At 35.1% G+C, this 27,464-nt stretch overlaps 1 protein-coding gene across 1 annotated transcript in view; it reads left to right on the plus strand.

Annotated features, from left to right (window-relative positions):
• The window catches only part of SLC9A9 (solute carrier family 9 member A9), a 707,151-nt gene that overhangs the window by 362,496 nt on the left and 317,191 nt on the right, over positions 1–27,464 (plus strand). The window lies entirely within an intron of this gene.

Raw genomic sequence — 27,464 nt, forward strand, 5'->3', positions numbered from 1 at the left:
CCACTGGATTGTGAAGGTTCACTTGTGACATTGGACTTGAGTCAAATTCTTTACTAGCTATGTGACTTCTTGCAAATCACTTAACCTCTCCAAGCCTCAGTTTCCCCATCTTTAAAACTAGAGAGTTGGATTAAGTGACCTTGAAAGATCATCCTAGTTCTAAGTCTATGATGCTGTAAAATGTCCAAGCTCGCTACCCCTCAGTTCAAGGTCAACAGAGAGAGTGACTCAGATGACACCGTGGTACCTTCCCCATTTTATATTACCTGATTTCCTCTCAGACCACTCTGGGAATATTATGTCTTCAATCAAATGAAAAATGGCCCCTCCCTCTTCAAGGTCTAAGGACTGTAGCATATACCTTCTGGCTTCTGGCTTTGTATACCCCACAGGGGAAACAATATGTACTGACTGAGAACAAAAATCTGTAATAAGGTCCTCGGACTCTCGGGAGCCAGTAATAAGATTAGACTACTTGTGTTAATTTTCTTAAGACTTTGAAAAGCAAATGTCCTTTTTCTGACATTGTTGGATTCTTTGAGATTTTGCATTCTGGAAAGTTCGGACCCTGTTTAGGGACTTGTACTTCTAAGTCTTGCTATGTAGACTATTATACTGAACTTCAAAGGCATCTTGTCTCAGGGCTAGACAGCAGTCCTGCACCTTGGGGAGACACAGCTGATATCAGTGCCCCTCAACCTTCTGTTCTCTTTCTCTCTCTGAATAGTTTGACAAAAGATATTTTCCCAGCTGCCAGCTTTCACTTTTATAGAATTCTCCTTTAAAAGAGAATTTTCCAAATTCATTTTCTACTATCATTGACATCTCTGTTTCCTTCTTTCCTTCCTTCTTTCCTCCCTTTCCCCTTTCATTTCACCTTCCTTCCTTCTTTCCTTTCTTATTTCCACTTTTTCTCTCTTTCTCACTTCCTCCCTCTCCTTCCTATTCTTTTTCTCTCCATCCCTTACTCTTTCCTTCTTTGTACTTTATTTCTTCTTTTCTTTGTCTTTCCTGCATTTTCTTTCCTTCTTTCCTTCCTCCTTTCCTCTTAATCATCCTTTTTTCCTTTTCTTCCTCTTTTTTTCCTCCTTCTCTTCCTCCTTTCCTTGTGTTTTTCTCTCTGTTTCACTTATAGGGCTCTTTTTTTCCTTTCTATTTTCTTTATCTTTAGTATACATAACTATGTTATATAAATAGATGTTCTCTTTCTCACTTCCTCCCTCTCCTTCCTATTCTTTTTCTCTCCATCCCTTACTCTTTCCTTCTTTGTACTTAATTTCTTCTTTTCTTTGTCTTTCCTGCATTTTCTTTCTTCCTTCTTTCCTTCCTCCTTTCCTCTTAATCATCCTTTTTCCTTTTCTTCCTATTTTTTTTCCTCCTTCTCTTCCTCCTTTCCTTGTATTTTTCTCTCTGTTTCACTTACAGGGCTCTTTTTTTTCCTTTCTATTTTCTTTATCTTTAGTATACATAACTATGTTATATAAATAGATGTTCCCTACTATAATATCTAGCATCTAGACTTTGAAGTAATTAGTTTTCATTTAATTTTTTTAAGTGTCCCTAACATGATGCTAGATAGAGCACTGCATCTGGAATCAGGCAGACCAGAGTTCAAATCTGGCCTCAAATACTTACTAGCTGTGTGACTCTGGGCATTTTACCCAATTTGCCTCGGTTTCCTCATCTGTAAAATGAGTTGGAAACAGAACAGGCAGAGATACTGCTTTAATTTAAATGAGAATCAGACACAACTAAGAACAACTGAAACAACAGAACATGATGCTATAAAAGAGACAAAGATTTTTGTGCTCCCTTTATAAAATTTATAAGTCTATTGCTGTATATTTACAAATTCTGGGGAGTCTAGCATTTGGTTTTATTTTACATGAGAGTGGATGATGTTCTTTAAAATTCTAATATGAAAATATATCATAAAGTGATATACACTAATAATGATAGTTTCATTATATTCTGGCACATTATATTAATTTCCACTTGATGAATGTCATGCATAAGATATATGCTTAATGTAATTCTTAGTGGTATAAATATCCAGAATAGCTGAGTTTCTTGCATCATCTTTCCTGGCGTAAGTATGTTCACCTTACTGATTTGCACAGTACTTTTGTATTACAGCTTTCAGCATTACTCTTTAATTCTTAATAAAAAGAGGCATGTAATATCTCAGGCATCAGTTCTGATGTTACAGTCTAATCTGGCCAACAATAGCCAGTTTCCCTGACTTCCAAGAAATGAGATCAAAGATACCTCTTTAAAAAGTTAGAATTGGCTTGTTTTCCCCTAATTACATTTCATTTGCCAAGATTTCCTCACTTTTCTGCTTCCTTTGATTCAAAGTACCTTTAAAAAATATGGTATTAAAATGCCTGAATTTGTGAATGATTGCAAAGTGTTTAAATTTCTTCTTAGCTAAGCTGGAGATTTTTTTTCCAGTGAAACTCATTAAATTGTATAAAGGACATTTAGTAGTTCAGCTAATAAGTGTTCTCTTTTAAATGCTAATGGGACTAGCACTCACACATCAAGGCAAGAACACATTGTACTCTGTCTTCAGCAAGAATTATTATCTCTCCCACCTTTCATCAAGAATTCTTCTTCCATAACCAACTTGTGTCATGGTGGGGACTGTAGTTGACCATTTCTCTTCTGTGGAAAACATTGTTTTCATGTATTCGTAGTTAAAATGTGCTTTCTCAAATAAGTTTGTGTTACGATTTAATTGCACATCTGTAACATTTTGCCATCATAGTACATAATTATCCTAATAGTCTTTGCTAAGTGAGTCACCTAAATGTGGACCAGTACTGGAAATTGCTGTTTAGTCATTTTTGAGTCATGTCCAACTTCTCTATGACCCCATTTGGGGTTTTCTTGGCAAAGATATTGAAATGGTTTGCCATTCCTTTCTCTAGATCATTTCACAGATGAGGAAACTGAGGCAAATATGATTAAGTGACTTGCCTAGGATCACACAGCTAGTAAGTGTCTGAGGCTAGATTTGAATTCGGAAGATGAGTCCAGTTGACTCCAGTCCTAGCTCTATACACTGTGCCACCTAGCTGCCCTATTTCCATATAGAAATTTATGATAAAAAGCATACCAAGTTCAGTTTATTAAGTAACTCTTGTATGTAGGACATCATACTGAGTGTAAGGAAAAGATAAGATTTAGGAGTGATTGTGTCTCTCCCCTCCCCCAAACTTTATTGAATCCTTATTATCATTAGATTAAATGCCTGATATTTAAACCTTCATACTCTGGATCCAACCATACTTATTTCCATTTCCAATTACTTCTATTTGTGCGCTCTCATAATCCAATCAAACTGGCCTTCTGGCTATTCCATTCATTGAACAACCTCATTCCATCTCCCACTTCTCTGACTTTGTACAAGCTGTCCACTATACCTAGAATGCATTCCCTATTACCCTATCACTATCTCATAATCACTTACTATCACTGACTCGCTTCAGAAATGATGCAAAAGAAAGAAGAATAAATTTAGAATTGGAGAACCTGGATTCAAATTCCATCTAAAGTGCTTGCTGCCTGTATAACTTTGGCCAAGTAAATTAACTTCCCTGGGACTCGGTTTCCTCATTAATATAATGAAAGAGTTAAACTAGGTGGTTGCTAATTTCCCTTCTAGGTCAGAATCTATGATCCATTGATCCATGCCCTCTCCAGTTATATGATGGTCCTCAAAATTCATGTATTTTCTTATCATTTTTAAAATATTTCAGTAAAATCTAAGCTCCTTGGTGTTTTTATCTAGTCTTTGTAAAGATATGTCCCAAAAGTTAGCAAGAAATATGAACAATGGGTGAAGCAGTTTTATTTAGATGAATTGGAATGATGCATGAAACTAGATTGAGGTATATGGCCAGATGGTGCAATGGATAAAGTGCTGGAATCAAGACCTGAATTCAAAATTGTCCTCAGACACTTAAGAGTTATGTTACCTTGGGCAAATACTTAATCTCCATTTGCCTCAATTTTTTCAACTATAAAATGAAGATATTAATAACACCTATGTCCCATATTTATCATGAGGGTCAAATAATATTTTTTAAAAGTAAAATGCAGTGGTGGGCACATATTAGACAATACATAATTGGTAGCTAACATTATTATTTTCCATGAGTATTTATTCTTCCTGCTGCTTCAATTATGTTATCTCTTCCTTCCAAATCCTATTGGCCTTTTAAGATTCAATTATCTACCATTCTTCTAGTAATATATTATTTAATTGGCAAAATAAAGTGGGAGGAATGAGATGTTTCCCATATGTAAAGTTTTATTTAACTGAAGATTATTTACTTAAATACCAAAATTTTAAACTGTTTTTGTTGTGATTATTCTATCATAATATTTCTTTAGGAAATGGAAGCAAATTTTCCATCCCACCATTTTGAGGTTGAGATTATAGGATGATATAGATCAAGGACTAGAAAGGACCTTAGAGGCAATTAAATCCAAACCTTTGATTTTACAGATGAGGAAACTGAGACCCTTATAGTTGAGGGTTCTTTCTCAATATGGTTCAAATAGGAAATTGCAGAACCAGAACTGAAACTCAGATCCTTTGATACGACTTTCAGTGATCTTTTCATGATACCACGATGGCTCTAAGAAATCCAGATAATCTTTTCTTTCCTTTCCAACTTCAAAACCACCATAATTTATTAATGTCCATGCATCACTGTGTAAATACATACTTGTCTTTATGGATATTTACCTGCATCATAAACAGCATGGGACTTTGAGAGGTCATCTCACTAGCTTCCAACCTTATGACAACCAGGAAAGATGGTGGGTTTTATGGTCTTAAGGATTCTTAAGGAGAAAGCCTTCATAGCCTCATTTAATAACTCTTTGCTATCTTTTATCACTCTATTTGATGAGCTCAGGTACTTGAGTCTTCATCTCTATAAAGGCTTTGCTTCATGACAAATACAAATTATCTAGTGGAGTATGTTAGACAGAATACTGAGTTTGGACTTCAGATCCTGTCTCTGGCTTTTGTTAGCTGTGTGATCATGGGTAACTCGCCTCATTCCTTATGAGCCTCATTTTCTTAATAAAATGGGGGAGATAATATCTATGATTCCTTTTTCACAGGATTGATGTAAAGATCAAATGAGATAATGTCTCTAGAGTACTTTACCAATTTTAAAGCCCTATATAAATGCATATATTGTTATGATTGTAATTTTTACATCCTGTTCAATTAAGTAGTATTGAAAGAGCTTAAATCATAAATGTGTGTTTGTTAAAAGAAGGGGCCAAGCTGAGTAAAATAAGCAAAACTAGGAACACATTATACACAATAATAGCAAGAATGTGTGATAATCAACTATGAAAGATTTGGTTCTTCTCAGTGCTTCAGTGATCCAAGGCTATTGCAATAGACTTTGGACTGAAAATGCCATCTGCAACCAAAAAAAGAACTAAGGAGACTGGATGTAAATCAACATGTGCTATATTCACTTCTTTTTCTGTTATTTTAATCTCTCTAATGTTTTTTCTTTTGCTCTGATTTTTTCTCTCCCAATATAATTAATAAAGCAATATATATTAAAATAATATTTTTAAAAAGAAGGGGACAAAATGAAGCATACTATTTTTTGAGAACCTCAAAAAATATAGCAGATAACTCCAGTAAAACATGGGCTTTTAATGCTATTCCTCTGGAAAGGGATGGAGTTGCTTCTAGAAATATTACATACAAAAGAAAAAGTGGCACGAAATAGAATAGTAACTTAGACCAGAATTCCTGGCAGAGTAATCCAATAAATGAAAGTAACAATTCAGTTTTAAGAAAGTGACTTTAATGCAATTGCCCAGATTGCATTATGAAATAATAATAATTTTTTTAAAAAAGCTTCTGATTGGAGTCAGCATGACTGATCTATTTTTGTGCATGAGGAGAATATCCATCATACTGTAACTGTAGTCTCCCTGAGCAACCAGGTAACAAAGCGATTTCTGAGACATTTCTTTTGTGACTGCAAGCTGTGATAAAATAAAGCTATTCTTTAAAAAGTTTGGAGTTCTTTTATTATGAAAAAAAATAATAGATTTCCCCCCCACTTACAGAGAGCTTTGGCTAAATTCAGGTGAAACTGTAAAGGTTAGACTAGCGTAGCATTAATATCTGATCCAAACTAAAAGAATTCTTCATCTCCCTGGAAAGAATATCTGATCTCCTTACCCTTTGTCAGGGACTGAATTGGATTAGCTGTCTGGTACACTAGGGATCTGCTACTTGGGGTCCAAGTCAAAGGACTGTATTATAAGTGAGACTATATCATAATGAGTTCCCATCATGCCCCAAGATCTGTCACGCCCTGGCTGACTTTTATTGTTACCACGTTACCATAAATCAAGAGGGTAAAGCATGGAGATAACCATTTGCTGAAATATGTTCTTGATTTGCTAGCAGTATGGAAAAACCTTGGAGTGAGGAGAGAGAAAAAGCAGCAGATTGGTGGATGCACTAGGAGGTCCCTAAATGAAACCTCATTATTCCCAATTCCATGGAGCAAATGACCTCTTAGGTCCCTTCCAATTTTAGCATTCAAGGATTCTATAACTGACCATGGTGTAATGATTCTGAAATTTAGCCTCCTCCTTGGGCTCTCTTCCTAGAACTGCCATAGTACAAAAGGAAACTAATTGAATATTCTCATCTATGAATTTTTTTAAACCTTAAATATGGAATTCACATTCAAATTCTGCCTTTGACATTTAGCTAAGGGTATCAAACTGGGCAAGGCAATTAATCTCTTGAAGTCTCAGTTTCCTTACCTGTACAACAAGAAGACTGATCTACATAGCCTCTATGGTCTCTTCCAACTTTGAATCTATGATCGTACAAGAGAGATGAGTACAGAATAAGATTTGAGAGTCTTCTGCAGAGAGGTAGATTCTTGAATATATAGGAGCTGACGTGATACAATCTAAAGGAAGTTGAACTGGGACCACTGAAGTTACCACTTCAATTTTGAGTTCATGATGTATTGAACAAAGAAATTCAGTTACAATCTGACAGATGCCTTATATTTTAGGAGCTAAATTTCACAGGCTTTCCAGAAAAATAGGCTAAAATCTTCTAGATTGGAGTCCTATAGAGGCAATCAGCCCAAAATGAACTAGAAAGTCTCAAGGATGAAATTTTGATGATAGAGTACTAATGATTAAGGGAAAAGGAATCTGTCTAAAGAGACATCAATGGGAATGCATAGGGAAATCATAAACCAACGTAGCCTTTTTTAAAGATATTAATAGAAAATAGAAGGCAAGGACAGGCAACTAAAGATGAATGGAATGGAGTCTCATGATACTATAAGAAAAGTCTGAAAGAGCCGAGTCTGGAAATGGATATTAAGCTCTTACAATGGATGTTTTGTAGATATTGTAAAGAAATGAAAGATCAAAGGAAAAAACTCAAGGTAAATAAGATGTGGATAATGGGGAGAGGAAATTTTTTTAAAAGAACAGCTTTCCTTTTATTTCTGATTTCTTTATCAGGAAGAATGATCTTTAATCTGGGAAGGCTAAAAGAAAAATGATAAGCAAAGAATAGAAATCCACAATAAATGAGGAAGTGGTCAGAAAACAGTTAGTTGCCTTTTTTGGAGTTCAAGTCAACAGACCAGGATGAACTAAGTCTCAGAGTGCTGAATGAGCAGACAAGGCATTATGGCTGATTTAATCAATCATCTCTATAAAAAAAAATAGTAAAGGATAAAAGAAGTGTCACTGATTGTTCAAGATAAGGAAGAGGGTAAAGATTTTAAACTATAGCAATGATCTTAACTTCAATTCCTGTCCAAATTCGAGACTATATTATTGACAGGATAGTTTGTAACACTTTAGAAAAAGAAATTGTAAACACTCTGAGCCAATCTCTCCTTCAAAAAAACTCATACTACACTCCAACAAAATTCTTTTTTTATACGGTAATTAGACAAGTAGCTCAGAGGATCATTGTGTACCAGATAGATACCTGAATTTCAGCAAAACATTTCTGAATAATTTTCTCATATTATATATGAATTAAGATGTGCTAAATTACATTACAATTAGGTAGACTCAGAACAAGCTGAATGATTGTACATGAAGAACAGCCATTCATTAATTTATGTCTATCTGGAAGATCTCCAGGGTCCAGCTCATCTCAGTGTTCTCTCCTTGGCCCCATGTTATTTCTATCAGTGACCTGAATAAAATCATATATACTTATCTAGTTTTCACATGTCACAAATAGCTAACATGTTGGATAGCAGACTAAAGATTAAAAAAAATTCAATAGGCATCAGCAATTGATCTGTATCTAAGATAATTTTTTTAAAGATAAATGGAAAATCTCTTGGATGGAAAATGGAAAAAAAAAAAGTTCAAATCTGGCTTCAGACACTTGACACTCCCTAGTTGTGTGACCCTGGGCAAGTCACTTAATCCCAATTGCCCCAGGAAAAAAAAATCTGGAGATTTAAGTGTACTCCAATCAGTCTAATCCTCACAGAGATGTCAATGTGATATGGGAGCCAAACAAATCAATGCTACCTATGAATTAATAATGGTGCTATACCTAGAGCTTTCATATTGTCAAATTTTGGTTCTTCATAATAGTATGAAAATGACCCTTCATTCCTGAAGTCTATACCAGCAGAATTCAAGTTTTAATAGAGTTCAACCAAATTGGAAAGTGTGATTTTTACCCTGTTGATAATCTATAACTGACTGGCTAGTCTTCAAAATGGGAGATTCTTCTCCAAGGAGTCCATATGCTATTGGAAGTATGGAATTACATCCATACTGACAGCTTACTCTACATGAAACCCAGAGAATTTTTTTTAAACTGTAGCTAAATGGAAGAATGGACCAGTGGTTCTCCCCTGAAAGGGAATAAAGGATTTGATTTCATCTTGCACCCACAGGTAGCCAGAAACATCATTTAATGGGACGCTTGGTGATATCTCTTGGAGTGGTCATGATGAGCTACAATTTATGCAATAATTTTTGTCACAGAGGATGATGTAAAAGAATTCAATTAAAAATCTGAAAAACTTCATACTAATAGACAATGATGATGATGATGATGTGGGTGATAGTGATGATAATGATAATAGCAGGCAAATCTATAGGATTTTAAGGTTTACAAAACATATTGTGCTCATTATCTATTTTGATCTACGTACTTTTATCATTTCAAATTATAAGCATATGCCTTTGCACTTTGGTGATTTCAGTGAAAACCTGAGCATGCAGAAAAATGGCAAACAATATTTTAGAATGTTGTAGTTTAGAATGAAAGCAAAGAGTTGGGAATCACTTGGAAGCATAATGCTCACATATTAGGAATACTTTCTTCAAGAAAGGATTAAAAAGTGCTGGTCATACCAAACAACATCACAAAAATATGAAATTGAACTATGATGATTGAATCAAGTAATTACTGAATCATGGAACAAAGGTCAAAATTAACATTAAATTGGTAAAAAGGATAAAGAAGAGACACTTCATAAAACTGGAACAGTTCTAACATGATCTATTTAGTCTTAGTGTTGACTTTGAAAAATAGTAATATCATCATCATTTATTTGAGCACTGTGAAATATTTGCTGCAAGAAGACATCAGATTATATCAACCCACAAAAATCTTCTTCTTGACAAGCAGAAAGATATAAAATGTTAAGGGGATTAGCCTAAAATTGCAAATAAGAAAAATCCCAAGTGGATTAGGAATGCAGATCATCCAGACTATGACATGTAGTTGGACAGGTTATATTCTTTACATATTGTTAGCATATGTTCATACCATTAGCATATGCTTCTTGGACAGTGACTAAAGATATCACATTTAGGTCCAAAATGGAAGAAAGCAGGGTGGATTACACTTGGGAAAATATAGTACTTTCAATAATCTGGAACTCTTTCCTAATGTTAAAGAACACATTTTAACATAAATGTTTTCCTGATTATACTATATGGATAGGAATAATGGAAAACCATAAGTTAGTTGCAGATAACCCATAGGAAGATATTGAGATGTTCAGCGTATAAGTAGGGTTTTGCATTTTGCACATGCTCTTGCATTTAAGAAGTATTATAAAATATACTATTAATAAAGTGACTAGAAAATAAAATTGTAGTGAAAGTAAGAGATGATTTTCCGCTCTTTCCTCTAATCCTATAAACCTTTATGGGCTCTTTAAAGTCCAGTATGTTTGCCAGTGGGTGGTGATTATATGTAAAGATGGCAGTCAGTAAATACCTTGTCTTTCTAGACTATATATCCAAGATTTGACAGAGAGTCTACTAAGACTTATTAAACTTGCCAAGAATTTCTAATTTCTGATGACTCACACAGGGACAAATGATCTTACTAGGAGAAATCATAAAATATCTCTAGGGACTTTGAATTTCTGCACAGAAAATGGAAGGATCTGAGAATACATTTTTTTCCTTTTCTTTTTCTTTTCCTACTTAAAGTGAGAAAGTATAGAAGTGAGAAAAAAAAGAATTTAGAAAGTAAAAAGAAATGTACATGTGAAAATGAGATTTATTCTTTTGAACCATGGTTTACAGGCTTAAGATGATGGGCTTCTAGTGAGTAAAAGAGTAAATCTCATTAGAACTTAGTTTTCTGAGTTCAAATATATTGTCAGCTCCTGACCATTAGACATTTCAAACTAAATATCTTAAGCACTCGTTCAAAACAACTTATCTTTTGTCCCAAACCCAGCTCTCTTAGACTCCACATTTCTTTTGAAAGTACTATACCATTCTTCCAAACATCTAAATTTCTATCCTTAGTATTAACTAGTCAAATCTTTGCTCTGGCCTCACATATTGAATCAATTGCCATATCTTGTTTCTACTTCCACGTCTCTATCATCCATCTACCCCATTCTCTCCACTCATCCAGACAATACACTAAATCAGACCCTAATCCACTCTTGTTTCAATTATTTCAATGGCTTCATCATTTATATCTCTGTATCAAATGTTTACCCTACTCAATAAACTCCAGTGGCATCCCCTTTCTTCAAGGACCAAATATAAAATTCTGGCATTTAACCCAATCTAGTTCCTAAATTTCTAGTTTTACTACATTACTCTCCTTTATTTACACTATGGTCCAGGCAAACTGGTTTTTCTTTCCCCTTTCAAGACGTTACATGTCCTCATGCCTTTCCACTGCCTATCCTTCAAACCTAGAATGCCCTTTCCCCTTTCCTCTAACTAAGAACTTTTGGCTGCCTTCAAGATTCATAACAAAAGCAAAGAAAGCTAAAGTTAACAAATGGATTTGTTTAGGTTTTCTAAGTTATCTTAGAGAAAGGAGGAGGAGGAGCCCTGTACATGGAACAAAGCAACCTGCCTGGAAAGAGAGCTAGATTTGAAGTCACAAGATTTCATACTACCTACCTTTGTGATCTTGAGTAAATCACTAAAAATTTCCAAGTCTGAATCGATTTGGACTCACTGGTCCCTGCCAGTTCTGAATCTATGATTGTATGTACTTTAGGCAAAGAGAAATGAAAGACTCAATTCTATTTTCTGGGTCTACAACCAAAAAAAAATGATGAAAATTCAACAATACTCAAGTTATACCCAAGGAGGGACATGAAAAGAAAGTATCTAACTATTCTTGATATCACTTAGCCCATATAAAATGAAAAAAGTCTCGGATGCAACAACTAATCTTTGCAGGATCATGAAGAATTGGGTGAGGTATTAAAGAATTGGTAAAGGAAAGATGTTTTTCAAAAGAAAAAATATTGGAATCTGAAACCAGTAAGATTGGCTATAATTTTTGGCAAAAAATTTAGATTACATTATTAAAGAAATGGCAAATAGACTTTTAGTCAAAGAACTAGCCCGGCTTCATTAAGTACTAATCTTGCCAGACTAATCTCATTTTCTTTTAGGGCATGGTTACCACACACACACACACACACAAAGAGAAATACATACATATACACAAATATATGTAATATATTATGTAATTATAGTTACTTAAATTCTAACAAAGCATTAGACAAAGCCTCTCATCCTATTTGTTTGCCTTTTCCAATCCATACTCTACCCATATGCCAAAGTGATTTTTCCTAAAGCACAGGTCTAACCATGTCATTGTTGAACTCCTGTTACTAGTAAAGTCAAATAAATATTATTGATTGGCATTTGAAGTTTTTTCCCTTTCCAGCTTCAATTTGTCTTTTCATATCTTTCTCCCTTATGTACTCTATGGTCCAAACTGTCCTCCTTGATGTTTCTCACTCAGATCCCATTTCTAGTTTCTATGACCTGTGTGCAAGCTTTCCCCCTTGCCTGGAAAACTCTCCTTTTCCACCTCCATCTCTTGAAATTCCTAATTTCCTCCAGAGCTCAGCTTCTACATCTGGTCCTCCTCAGTCCTTTCAATGCTAGGGCCTCATTATTCATATTTATTTTGATGTGTTTTCCATATGGTCACCTATGGTGTCTCCACTAATAGAATGTGAGGCCCCTGAGGCAGAAACAATTTCATTTTGGCCTTTACATCTCCAGCACCTAGCATATCACTTGGCACATAGTAAAGGCTTAATAAATGCTTATTGACTGATTGGTGATTGATGATTTGCAACAGATAGGATGCTTGCCAAATCTACAGATGACACAAAATAGGGGGAAAGAGCTAGCAGACTGGATGGCAGAGTCAGATTTCCAAAGATCTTTATAGGCTAAAACATTGGGCCCAATCATATAAAATGAAATTTTATAGTGCTGAATACATTGGGTACCAAAAAATCAATACCATACATACAAAAAAGGGGAGTATGAATAGTGTTTAGTCTTTAAAGATCTAGAGCTTTTAGCAGACCTCTAGCTCTATAAAAGTCAAGAATGTGATGTGGCAGCCAAGAAAACTAACATGATAATAGGGTATTGAGATTCATAACTTTCAGGAATAAAAAGATGATAGCCCCACTGCTCTCTGTGATGGTTGGGCCACAGCTGGAGTTTGGTTCTATGGGGCCCATTTTAAGAAGGACAGTGATGAGACGACCAGAGGAAAGTCATCAAGGTGGTGTAAGATTTTGGGTTCATGCCAGATGAAATTAGTTCAGAGGAACTGGAAGGTTTTTAGAGAAATCTCAGGGGTATGTGACAACTGCCTTCAAGTATTTGAAAGCTTGTTTTATGGAAGAGGGATTAAAATGGTCCAATTTGGTCTCACAGGATCATTGTTGTTTGTCCTGCATTCTTGAAGAAGGCCGTGATATCAGGGAGATGATGCTGTGACATGCAAGTGAGTTGGATCTGAGAGAGGGAGGGCTGTACAAAATCACCAGCCTCATTTTCTCCTTAGCAGTGGCAAGATATGAATCAGGATGACTGGAAATTGTCCTTGGCCTTTTAAGCTAAGGTTTTTAATTGGTCTCAAGTAGACTGAGGTAATTCCCAAACAGTGATTTAGCTAGGTAAGAAATGAAGCAAAAAATGCTTTTTTATCTAGTTGTGTGTGTGTGTGTGTGTGTGTGTGCTATTTACCTTCACTTTGGGCCAATAAATGGCCAATCTCATTGGGTAAAACCAGGAACAATAATGAGGGAAATTGCAAAATAAAAAAAATTAGGCTTGAAATAAAAAAAAAAAAAACTTCCAAAGAATCATAGTACCCATAAGCAGAATGGGCTGCTTTAGAAGGTTATGAATGTCACATAATAGGTATCATATAAATCTTAGCTGTTATCATCACCATTATTTTCTCATCCTCAAAGTCTGGGTGACCCCTTATAAAGGAGATTGATTTTAGGAATAGACAAATCTAGACAAGTGATGTCAAATTCAAATAGAAATAGGGCACCAATCCATATGTAAGAGTGCATGCAGACTAGACATTGAATTAGAAAACCACATGTGATCATTATCTATATTCTGTTGTTTTAATTTATTTTGATCATTTTAATTAATAATTTGGTCGATATTGTGTTAATACATCTCAATGGCATTTTAATCTAGTTTAGAATGCACTTGAGAGTGTTGTGGGTTACACCAGACCCATGGATTGCATATTTCATCCCTCTGGCTCCATTCATACTCTAAAATTCCTGACGATCAGGATTATATCAGAAAGGATTCTGCACTATTGAAAGTACATCATGGTTTTTCAAATGCAATTTGTACAGGTTTCCTTTTCCTTTTCCATAATCAGCAGGTATTTATTAAGCACTTAATATATACCAAGTACTACCCTGAACCCTATGAATGCAAAAAAAGCAAAAACTGTGTCAAACTTAAAAGAATTCACATCCATAGATAAATCCAACTTATTCTTTACCTATAGGGTTTGTCTAAGTTCTATATGCTAATGGACTACCCATCCAACTATATGTCATCATACCAATGCAAATAGTCATATTCAGAGTTTTCAAAAAAAAAAGAAGAAGAAGAAGCACAAAACCTCACAATAAATTGACCTATGTCCTGGGTTTATTATGATATGCAATTTGGTGGAAATGTTAACTCCTACAGAAACAGGTATAAGACTTGTATTATCTCAAACTTACTGCTCTCTGTGGTTTCCTGCTTTGTTTTGAAGTGAGGAAACAATATCACACATGTATATAGCTAAATGCCAGGAAACTAGCTTGATTCAAGTAACATCTTGGTTCTGCATGGCCCACAGTGTAAGGATGTTAGAGGATCTGGGAACCTTTTACAGATGCACTAAGCTTAGAGAAGCTAAGCAAAGGTGTTAGCAGAATTCCTTTATCAGGAACTGGACTTAGTATTTAACCATCATGCTAGCTATTTTAATCTGCACACTTCATCTCTATCTGAGCATATGAAACAGAAAAAACCTATTCTTCATCCACTTGGGTTTTCCTATGTGGATTACTGGGCTGATTTCTTTGGGTATGGATTCCATAAGGAAGTACAGTGTTATCCTGGAGCTGGATGCAATAAGAAGATTGTCATCCATGACATTAGATGACTATTTACAGGGAGTCTTTCCATTGGGATTTTTGCAGGAAATCCTTCTTGGTAATGACTGACATTTTTAGGGAAAACATTTCTGTTTTGTACCTTGATATATATTGGCATTCAGAGGAATCATTTTTAAAAAGAATCTTGTATGTGAATACAGAAAAAATATTTTAGAAGAGAACATCTTTAAATGTAGTATTCTGTGTACTAGTCAAACATTGTGATGGTCGTTGGTTTGATTTTTAAAAAGATATCAGAATTGTGTATTTAACCACAGTTTTGTCAGTTTTGAGATTATGAAGATGTAGTCTGCAATAGAAAATTATTTGTAGGAACCCACCTGTCCCTTTTTTATATTCTCACCAAGGATAACCTTACTGTGGGTACAGATCATTCTTAAAGTGATTTTATAGGGATGAGAAAGTAGGCATATGGGTTTTTTTAATTGTCTTTATCACCTTTTAAAAAGAGTAATAATACCATCTGTTGATTTTTTTCCCCTCTCATTCTTTTTGCATCTTTCACTCTTTAAGATAGCTTTTAAATTGATCCTTCAACACTTTAAAAATCTGGTGCCTCCAGAACTGAATTTTTTTCCCAGTATGTACTCAGTCTGGAGCAGCCACCCTTCCAGATTTGGTGTTAAGTGCTATTGGCCACTTCTTTATATGTTCATTAGGTAGTGAGAAGCTAAAGTTAAAGTGTGGTGATTCTGCTATTATCAGTGATTAGAATGGATCATTATAAACCTGTGACAAATCTAATCTATCATGTATTTGTTTGTTATTTTAATAGTTCCATCTGCTTGCTCTAAGGATAAAATGGCTTAGATGGGTCTTGGGCCAAGATTTCTGCATTCTCATTTTATTCTTTAGTGGTTCTTCTGTTCTATGTGGTAACACTACTTCCAAATCTTTGCCTTTTTCAATAATATTTTTCCAATGATTTTTTACTATAAACCAACGTGGTTCTGTCTTGTCCTGTCTGTTTGCTTGACAAGATAATCTACTGTCTGCTGGAAATTGTAATTGCTAGGCCCCCTTAGCTTTTTCATTGTGGCACCCATTTTACAGGCATGCCCCATTTTATTGCACTTCACTTTATTGAACTTCTCAGATATTACATTTTTTACAAATTAAAAATCTGTAGCAATTATGCTTTGAGCAAGTGTATCAGTACTATTTTTCTAACAGTAAGTGCTCTTGTCATGTCTCTGTGTCACATTTTGGTAATTCTTACAATAATTCAAACTTTTTTCAGTATTATTATTATACCTATTATGATCATCTATGATTAATGATCTTTATTGTTATTCTTATAATTGATTTGGGACACTACACCAGTAGAAGCCAGTGAACTTATTTGATAAATCTTATGTCCACTCACCAGTGATTTCACTATAGTTTCTCTCTCTCCTCTCTTTCCTTCCTTCCTTCTCTCCTTCCCTCCCTCCACTTTGACTTCTCTATTCCCTGAGACCAACAATATTGAAATTAAGCCAATAATAACCCTATCACCTCTATGTATTCATGTGAACAGAAGAGTCAATGTGTTGGCAAACTTCATTGTTGTCTTATTTTAAGAAATTGTCACAGCTTTCCTAACCTTCAGCAGCCAAGACTTTGAGCAGTCACTAGCCATCTAGGACACTTTCTATCTCAGATGATTGCTAGCACTTTTTAGCAACAAAGTATTTTTAATTAAGGCATGTATATTGGTTTCTTGAAAATAATACTATAATATCCAAAAAACCATAGTACAGTATAGACATAACATATATATGCATTGGGAAACAAACAAAAAAAATTCATGTGAAATCACTTTATTGTGATACTTTACTGAGGCAGGCTGGAACCAAACCCACACTACATTGCCTGTACATTGTTTAGAATTATTTAAGAAATTATCATAATCAGAGTCAATGTCTTTATCTTTCCCAATTTCTCAATTTTTCAGTGTAAACAGCTTTTTAAATAGGACAAGCGGGAGCTGTTATAATTGCATTGTTTTCTTTTCTTTTTTCCTACTAATTCAGAGTTGGCTTTGATCTTTCCTCTAGCTAGTTGAAGCTCTAATGGCATCCAGACAGCTGATATGGAAATGAATCCTAGTGAGTAAGCAGACATTTCTCATCCTTATGGATTAGTCTGTTTCATTCATGTTATTCGGTATTCTCCATGTTCAGTGCCTCCCAATTCTTTATGAAGAAAGCATTCATGACATACAACATTATGGTATCTGAGTAATCTGCTACCCTTCAGCTTCTTTCAGTCCCAAATTCTGACCCTCATTTTTCCACATGTGTTTTTTCTCCTCCCCTATGCCCCCTTTCCCACTGAAATCAGTGATCATGCCAGTTGAAGGATCCTGGTAAGCATCACAAAAGTTCAGTGCTTTTTCATCTTATAAAATGGATGTTGGAATCTTCTCCAGGCTTATAGGTGATTACTCATTTAAGTCTGGAGTTTCAGAGAAAGGTAAAGGTTGGAATTATAGATTTGGTATCACTTACCTAGAGGAGATGCAAAGATTATTTTGCATTTTTATCTGTTTCATGGATTGTCATGGTTAAATATACCTGCTAACCTACTGGTTATTGTATTAATAATAACTGACATTTTATAGCACTTTGAGCTTTACAGTATTTAATACATGATCCTCATAGCACAGATAGCTAATGCTAACCCAGTTGTACTGATAAGGAAATTGAGTCTTAAGAGAAGACTCAAACACAAGATGCTTCTAATTAGTGCCCTTTCTAATGTCTTTTATTTCTTCTTATAATCATCCTCTCATATTCAATTGGACTGCTTATCAGCTAGAGGCAAAGGCACCTAGATGACTCTAGTAGATAGAATACTAGAAGTAGAAACAGGGGCACATAAGTTCAAATCTTATATCATACATTTACTAGATGTGAGATCTTCATGAAGCAAGTCATTTAACCTCTTCAACAGTTTCCTTACCTATAAAATGGGGATAATAATAGTGTCTACCTGCAGGGATACTGTGAAGACAAAATGAAATATTTGTGAAGCACTTCGCAAGCCTCTAAATGCTATATAAAATGCCAACTGTTATTTTGTCAGACTACTGATACAATAGCAGGGACTCTACTTACTCTCTTCCTGGTGTAGTAGACAGTATTAATTTGTGGCTTGTGATTTATGATTTATAAGATTTTGAGAATCAAAAATCATCTGGACAACACAATGAATAATAAAAGTAGGATTTTGTGGGGAAGTCATATGTAAAAAGAAAATACAATGAAAAACAAGGTAGAGTCAACCAACAAAAGTTATTTAAGTATCTATTAGGTATCAGGAACTGAGAATTAAAAAACAAATAAACAAAAATCTTTTTCCTCAAAGAATTTAATAGGAACAATCTTTAAATAAGTCACTACCTATACATAGGATTTAAAAATTGGTCCATGCACTTCAGGCACACACTTTAATTCTTCTAAAATAGTTCAAATCATCACATTGTTAACTTTTCCAGCAGACACCTGAGAGAAAGAGGGGGAAATAAAGAAAAGGGTGAGATCAAAATTTTAACATTTAAAACAATTGGAATCTACTAATGTTCAATACCATATTTTCATTCGTTTTCTACATCTCTACATTGTTCTCATTTATGATAAGTATGAGAGTGCAGCTCCCCACAAGTGAGCACAGTTAATTGGTCAGGAACAAAAGCTGTACTTTGGCTGCATCTTGACCTTGAAACCTTGGCTTCCCTGACCATCTCCTTTAACTATCTACACTGTCTCCTGGGAGATTTCCTTCAGAGAGCTTCTGTAGAAGTCAGCACCATTTGAAAATTTCTCTATATTCAAAATGTATCCTATAAGCATAATAATCATCAGCTTAAATAGAATTTGACTTGAATAGTATATTCTACCTGTCTTGCTTTCAACTATACTCTGCTTTCTGAACAATTGATTCTTCCCTGAATCTTCTTTTTTGCTTCAGAACCATAATTTAATTTGTAGCTTGCAGAAATTAGGCTTTGAAACCTACACTTAAAAGAGGTTTCTATCCATATTGTGCATCCCAGTAAAATTTAAATATATCTGTACATATGTATATATATATATGTATATATATATATATATATTCAAATTCTCTCTCTTTCACTTTGTGTAAATGTCTGTCTCTATCTCTCTGTCTCTGTCTCTGTTTTTAAAGAAGGGCACAACCTAGAGATTCTATTAAAAAGAACATTTGATTTTTTACCCCCCTTTGGCATCAGAAGCTCTTACTCAGCTAGAGAGCTTCAAAAGTCATTTATTTTTTAGACTTTGAGCAGAATGTCAGATATGCATTAGTTTCCTGACCACTTCAATAAGATCTGGTAATTCAAAGAAAACTCCAAGCCCAATTTACTATGTCTTCTTATGTAAGTTTCTGTATTCCCTAACCCAGGCCCTCAGGACAGGCATGTACTATAACCTCTCCAATATAAAATCAAGCAACCTCTAGACAAATAAATAACCCTGCAATTTGGTGAGAAGGTCAGCAGACAAACCTCTGGTGAATTGCCAAGAAAAGCTAATTGAAATGAAGTTCTGTCTACCAAGACTTCCCCCACTCACAGAGCCTGTTATCCAGCCCTATCACTAATTTATATGAAGAAATCTGGAGATTTTAGTTAAACATACAATTACCATAAGATAACACCATGGCTGGAAACAAAACGGACAAAATTTTAACCTCCATTATTATAGGACCATAGCTCTAGTGTTGTGAGGACTTGAAAGGCCAACTGGTACAACCTCCTTTGATGCGTTAGGAAAGTGAAGCTGAGAGGTTAATGGGCTGCAATCCATTAGTAATGTCAGAGTAGATATGGTAGAATATATAAGATGGGCAAACTTGGGTGGACTGCAATATCTACTATTAGAGATCCAATTAATGAGATCAAAAAGCATTGTACTAGTTGGTAGAAATCAATAAAAGGAGAGGGCCAAAAAAGAGACATGGAAAGAGAGATGGAGAAAGAAAAAAGGAGAGAGAGGGGAAAGAGATAGACAGAGAGACAGAAAGAAAGAAAGAAGAAAGAAAGAAAGAAAGAAAGAAAGAAAGAAAGAAAGAAAGAAAGAAAGAAAGAAAGAAAGAAAGAAAGAAAGAAAGAAAGAAAGAAAGAAAGAAAGAAAGAAAGAAAAGAAAGAAAGAAGAAGGAAGAAGGAAGGAAGGAAGGAAGGAAGGAAGGAAGAAGAAAGAAAGAAAGAAGAAAGAAAGAAAGAAAGAAAGAAAGAAAGAAAGAAAGAAAGAAAGAAAGAAAGAAAGAAAGAAAGAAAGAAAGAAAGAAAGAAAGAAAGAAAGAAAAGAAAGAAAAGAGAAGGAAAGGAAGGAAGGAAGAAAGAAAGAAAGAAAGAAAGAAAGAAAGAAAGAAAGAAAGAAAGAAAGAAAGAAAGAAAGAAAGAAAGAAAGAAAGAAAAAGAAAAGAAAGAAAGAGAAGGAAAGGAAGGAAGAAAGAAAGAGAAGGAAGGAAGAAAGAAACAAAGAAAGAAAGAAAGAAAGAAAAAGGGAGAAAGAAGGGAGGAAGACACCAAGGGAGATGTGAGAGAGACAGAGAGATAAAGAGACATGGAGAGAGGCAACGAAAGAGAGATAAACAGAGCAAGCCAGAGAAAGAAAGAGATAACAAACAGAGAAAAAGAAACAGAGAGAGAGAGAGAGAGAGAGAGAGAGAGAGAGAGAGAGAGAGAGAGAGAGAGAGAGAGAGAGAGAGGAGAGAGAGAGGGAGAGAGAGAGAGGAGAGAGGGAGAGAGAGAGAGGGAGAGAGAGAGAGGGAGAGAGAGAGAGGGAGAGAGAGAGAGAGACTGGGAGATATAGAAGGAACTTATATTCTAGTGGAATGAAGAATGTTGAGGAGGCAGGGTGTTTAATGTTTTTTTCAGTAACACATATACTTAGTCTGGAGCAGAAAAGACATGAATCCTATCTTCAATATCTGAAAACCAATCATAGAGAACAGGAAAAAGAACATGTCTGTGTTTTCCCTAAACGAATGTTTGGTAGCATTTTAGACCAAAACAAAGTAATCAGCCTTAAGGTAAAAGTCTTTATTTTTTTATTGAATCCCTTTTAGTCTGTTATATTTTTGAAATTTTTTCTTAGATTTTGTATTAATGCCAGTATTTGACCTTTAAAATCCTTCTACTATTGTAGCATCCCTTGAATTGAAAATCAAAAAATAATGGGACACTTAAGAAAAAATCCCCTAATGTTAGCATCTGACAGCATGTCAGATGCTCCACATCTTTAGTCTCTCACCTTAATCCTGAAAGGGGAGAATCACTTTCCATCACCAGTTGTCCAAACTGACAATTGTTCCTTATTGTGAATCAGAATTTGCCTGCCTTTGCTTGTGACAATCATTGATATTATTGCCAACTTTGCATATGTCATCTTTCTGGTTCTTCTCTTTTTAAAAATAATGTCCTAGACAAAGCAGACATGAGTCATGCAAGCCCCCCAGCCTTGTTCTCTAGCTCATAAGAATGAATCTAGGCAGAGTGAATGAGACAGAACTCATTGAACTTGTCTGGATTGGTATCATACTGGTCTCCAATGGGTTGGAGGAGATAACCAAGAATCATTTATCGGTCAAGGTTTTCTTCCTCCACATCAGAATGCTGAGAGACTTTTATTGGTAGGACTTCTAGGAAACCAATATATCATGTTAGCCTCTTAAATTTGGTGTCAAACTTCATGGTAGCCACACTTTACCTTAAAACTTTCCCTGAGGTCACCCTATAGATGACCTTATGGGAACTGAGAGAATGTTCTCATAACTATGAGTTCTCATTCTTCAGCAAATGTATGAAAAGCCATTTCTGGCTGGACAACCCACTCAAAGATGTTTGGAGTAACTAGGTTATATAGTAGATAAAATACCAGACCTCATCTTCTTAAGTTCGAATGTGGTCTCAGACACTAACTAGGAGGGCAAATTATTTAATCCTGTTAGGCTCAGTTTCCTCAAATGCAAAATAATTTGGAGAAAGAAATGGCAAAGAATTCCAGTACCTTTGCCAAGAAAATCCAAAATGGGATCATTAAGAGTCTGACAGGACAGAAAACCAACTTAACAACCACAAATAATGTTTGTATTCTGCTTTGAAGTCTACAGTCAAGCATCCATATGTTTGCCTGAGTCTCCCTTTGTGAAATTAATTAACATATTACCTTTTAAATACAGAATGAAATTTATATTTTTGCACATGATCAATAGGGAAATTTGCTTCTCTTAACTAACCATATTTATTTTTGGTTTTGTAGTTATTATTCACAAAGGGACAAGGGGGAAGAGGAAGAGAAGTGATTTTTAATTGGAAAAAAAATTAAAAAGAAAGAAGGGGATGTCATCTTTTAATTACCATTTAGCTGGCTTTATAGTCTCACTGATTCATTCTTATCCTAGGATTTCCTTCCAGAGAGGAGAATGTAGCCATACCTACCATGAAAGGCATTTTATTTAATTAGAATTGGTGGTTGATTGTTATATTCATTTTTTTAACCACCATCTAAGGATGAACTAATGAGAGGAGGCTCTGCTATTGCTTTGTGATATTCATTGTAAAAGTCACATTATATTATGTACAATAGGTTAGGTGGACAGGCCTTTATTGCACTGTGGGAGAGCTCTACATTAGCACTTCTTGAGGGACTGTAAAATAACTCTATCTGAATGTCCACTTCATTAGCAGAAAAATTTCTCTTCATTTTAGTTGCTGAGACCTTTCCATGACACACAGAATGACAATATTGGGTCTAACCTTCAATTCGTTTTTTCATCTTGCAAATAAAGTCTTAGAAATCAAAAGCTTTGTATCCTGTTGATTTCCAAATAAATGATTTTTAAAGGTTTCTTTCTTTTTTTCCATGTTTAAGCATCAATAATGATAAAAGGTCAGCTCTGCTATATTTTGCATTTATGTGAATTCTCATCTTTTCAGAAATTCTCTGTTCCTCAACTTTCTTTATCAAATATTTCCATATTTCAATTAGTTCATCATTTTTCTTGACTTTTAGCATGTAGCATAGTTCCTGTTAAAGACTTGCAATTAAAAAAGAATACACTGGCATACCACTTGCCCAGAAATCAATCTGCCAGCTTTTTCAACACAAGGAGTAAATGCCAACAGTTTCCAATAACCAATCAATCCCCAAAAGCCCATTTTCTATTAGGCTTTATTCAAGGTACTAGAGATGAAAGACAAAATTAAAATATACCAATACTCAAGAAGGTTTACTCAAAAGAGCCTTCACTCAAAACCATATTGACTCGCTTAATACATGATTTTTAATAGCTCAGACACTTGGCATTTGGTAGCTGTGGATTTGTAAAAAAGAGTGCTTGGAATTAAGAGAACTGAGTTTGAATTCCACCCCGTTTCCCTAATAGATATGTGGTCCTGAACAAATCATTTAATCTCTCTCAGAGACTCTAGTTTTTCTTCTATAAAGTGGAGATTCATAGAATAGACTTCAAAGAGTTGGGATGTGATGGGAGGAGATCTGTAAATCATTTCATAAATCTTAAACCACTACCTTACACTTAGTTATAATTTTCCAACCCAGAGCAAACTGAAATGAGAAAATTAGAATCACAAAAGCAGAAAAGGATTTGAGACAGAGATAATAACAGGAAAAGGACTCCTCATAGGAAACTTCTTTCAGTCTCTTGGTTTCTAGTATTATATTCCACCTCTTCCCCAATTACACTGAATTTAGTATGAATTTTGTATTTATTTTGATTTGTACATGACATTTCCCCTCTTATAATGTAAGAGTAGTGACATCAGGGATTTCTTTATCCCCTAGCAATATCTTGCATAATGCTTGGCACACAGAAGGTACATGATAAATGCTTGTTGAATTAAATTAAAGAGAAGAAAGAACAATCTTTCTCAAACAAATAGAAATGGAAGAAACATCATACTTTAACATTTTAAAGTTCAAAAATGTGTGAATATAATAATGGAATAATTATAAACTTAACCTTTCTCCAAGTAGAGGTTTAATTCTCTTCAAGAGAGAAGAAAAATTTCTAGACGTCTTTAAAAATTTTCCACCCCCAAATAGTTAAAATATTTTTGTCTTTTGACCCTTGAAAGGACATATGCTTCAGCTGTTTGAGAAGTTCATTTATGTAGAACAAGTCATTCTCAAATAAAGTAACAGCAGTGAGATATTACTGAGAGTGATTATGATGGATATGATATGGTGGTACTTCTGAAAACCAAACAGAATCCTGGCTTCTTGGATCCCCCTGAGGAAGATTTAAAGGGCTTCTGTTCATCTGCTCATAGACTTAAAAGCAAGTCTATCAGAAGTTACTGAAGATGATTTTTGATATAGTTGATGTCACCTGTGAAATGGGGATAATAATGAGTACTTATCCCTCCAGAGTTGTAGTGGTGATTAAATAATTGTTAAATAATTTCTATACTATCTGGAATATAGTGAATAGCATATAAATGTTAGCTATTATTATTGATGAAAATCTTTTTTAAAGAGCCTCAAATATCCAAAGGAAAAAATAATTGCTCAGGGAAATGTTCTAGTTAAAGATTGTCAGGGAATGAGTAACAGCAGATCACTCATTCAAAGGCCTCAGAGGGAGTTAACCCTCTGAAGGGATTCTCTCTAGGTCAGGGTCAGCCCTGGGCACTCAATGCTCAGGGCTGTTAATTTAATCAGTCCCTCTGAATATAAGCAAGCTTGGAAGAACTCCTAATAGCCAGACCAATAAACAAGAAAAGGTTGCTATTTTGGCTGGAGACTTTTGATGGGACAAACATTTCCCAATGCCTCAAAACAGATTCCTCTAAAATGCTTTCCTGGCTTGTGTCCTGCTTATTTCCTTTTATCTCCATCCTGTTTCAGAGAGGTAACCTGGTCCTCTACATTAGTCTTCCTCTCTGCATCTATTTACATTACAAACTCCTTGGCTTGGCCCAGACTTCGTATTCCCTTTAGCCTTTCAAATCATGGCCTGGATCACGTCCCATTCTACCAGTACAGCCTCTTCCTGTTAATTGCTTGTGATCTTTTGACATGAGCAGAGAGAATTAGATGGTTTTAAGGAAATTTTTCTTTGATTTACAGAAGCTTGATTGTAGGATATTGGATGGAGAATTGAAAGGGACCCTGGAGGTCACCTGGGCCAAGCCCATCATTTTATGGATGAGGAACAGAAAGAACTGTGTACCTAGATTCTTTCCCTAGCTGTCTCCAAACTGAGGAATCTTTCTTCTCCACTCCATAAAAACGTCTGTCCTAAGAGTCAATATCAACTTTCTAGTACCAAAATACCCTCACCATTACATGATGCTGGATTGGTTCTGAAATTTCTTTACTTTGAGCTCCCTTTATCACATATGCTGTACTATGAATTTTTAATTTGGGGTATGTAAACATATTTTTCACAATAATTTGATAGCTGTATTTCAATATGTTTAGTTTCCTTTTCAAACCTATAGATATTTATATTTATATTTTTTTCATTTTAAAAATGTTATTCTGAAGAGGAGACTTTAACCAAATTATCCCAAAGGTTGATGATGCAAGAAAGATTAAAGATCTTGCCTAAACAGACTACCATCCTATTCCCTTCCTGAAATACAGCTAAACAGTTTCAAGTTTTCTTGAAGCTACATTTAAGGTACACTTTTAAAAATTGTTTTTGAGACTGATTCTCTTTATCCAGTGACCACACATGAGATCGTCCCAAAAAAGATAGAATGGAAGCTATCTGCTCCATTTTTCTGAACTACACCAAGTCTTTCCACCTAGGGCAGCCTAGTAGCCCTTCATTTCCTAGAGTTCAGAACATTGATGCCAGATAAAGAGCAGCCCCCAAACTGACTTGAGCTCTATTGCAGCTCAGAACTCTTGCATCTAGAGTCCACCAGTCTTAGACTCTCCAACAGCAGGGACTACTGGCGTGTACTACCATGCCTAGTTTTTATTTGTTGGTTGGTTAGTTGATATCATATGTTTGTTTTATAAGCCATATTTTTCTGGGGAGATTCTGGGAAAGAACCTGTTTTTTTTTAATAAAAGTATAAGAGACTATTTGATTGATTGGATCATTACCTAGAAGTCACAGAAAACATTAAAGTATGGTCTCAGTATAATTAAGAAGCTCACTTTAGATTTCTCTTAGAAGGGGTTGGATAATATTTTAGTCTAATGAAAAATCCTTAAAGACTGAATCTAAAGTCAGAGGACCTTTGTTTGAATCCCAGTTCTGCCATCTGTAGGACCTATCAGTCCATTAATCTCCCTAAGCCTCAGTTTCCTCATCTGCAAAATGAATGTTGATCTAAAGAGGAAATCAGGTAAGTAAGTAGTGAGAGTTCATGGAACACTGCCTAAACTCTTTGAGGGCAGGGACTATCTCTTTCTGGACTTAGCACAGTGCCTGGCGCCTAGTAAATCCTTAGTAAATGTTTATTGAATTGAATTGCTGGATGTGGGAGAGGAATTCCCTGAGCTTGAAATGTATCCTTCCAGTGGGAAAAGGGAAATTCCTGGGCAGCCTCCCATAATTCAGAGTTAAGAGTTTATGCAATCATCCTTCTGGAGAAAGAAGGGGAAAGTCAATGTAGCACCAGCCTTCTAATGGCAGAAAGGGATTACATATGTGTATATGAACATGTGTGTATATATGCAGGTGTATACGCATAAATATACACATATTTGCATACACGTGTGCATGAATACATACATAGACCTACAACTAGAAACCAAGTGGAGGAATTTGTGCCGTGATAAGAGGAAGCAAGAAATGTGAATTTTGCCCCCTAATATTCTAGTGACAGAAGGGGTTACACATGTGTGTTTGTGTATATACATATACATATATACACGTAGAAGTGTATATGTGCATTATTAGCCCCAAATTCACTTCCTTTCTGAAAAGGATCCCAATTTACCGCAGGTACTCACAAGAGAAGAAAGGAAGGGGGCATCAATTTTTATAGGCAACTATGAATTGTTAATGTATCTTTTTTACTTTATGCATGCTAGGATAAATGTAATCCTATGTCTAATATATTCATTGTTTCTTTGAGCACTTGTTTAGATACTCTGGTGACTCAGTTCATGTCTTCCCAGAATTTCCTTCGGGAAATTTCAGAATTCAACTTGAATATATCATTTGCTTCAGTCCTTCCAATTATGACTAAGAGGGCAGCCACAGGTCATACATAATAACTACCCAAAAAAAGTAATGAAATAAACATTAAAAATTAGGGCCCAAACCTTGCCAAACTTCTAGCATTTAACAAGACAGAATCAGAATGGTTGATAAATGCAGGAAAAAAATTTGTTTTGCGTCCCCTTTCTTTTTCTGCCTTCTTTTATTTCTTCCCTTTCTTCCCTCTACTCTTCTTCTTTATCTTCTCTTATTGTATCAAGGTATATAACAAATTTTAT

The sequence above is a fragment of the Sminthopsis crassicaudata genome, chromosome 3 (assembly GCF_048593235.1).
Source record: "Sminthopsis crassicaudata isolate SCR6 chromosome 3, ASM4859323v1, whole genome shotgun sequence".
In the NCBI taxonomy this organism is placed as follows: Eukaryota; Metazoa; Chordata; class Mammalia; order Dasyuromorphia; family Dasyuridae; genus Sminthopsis; species Sminthopsis crassicaudata.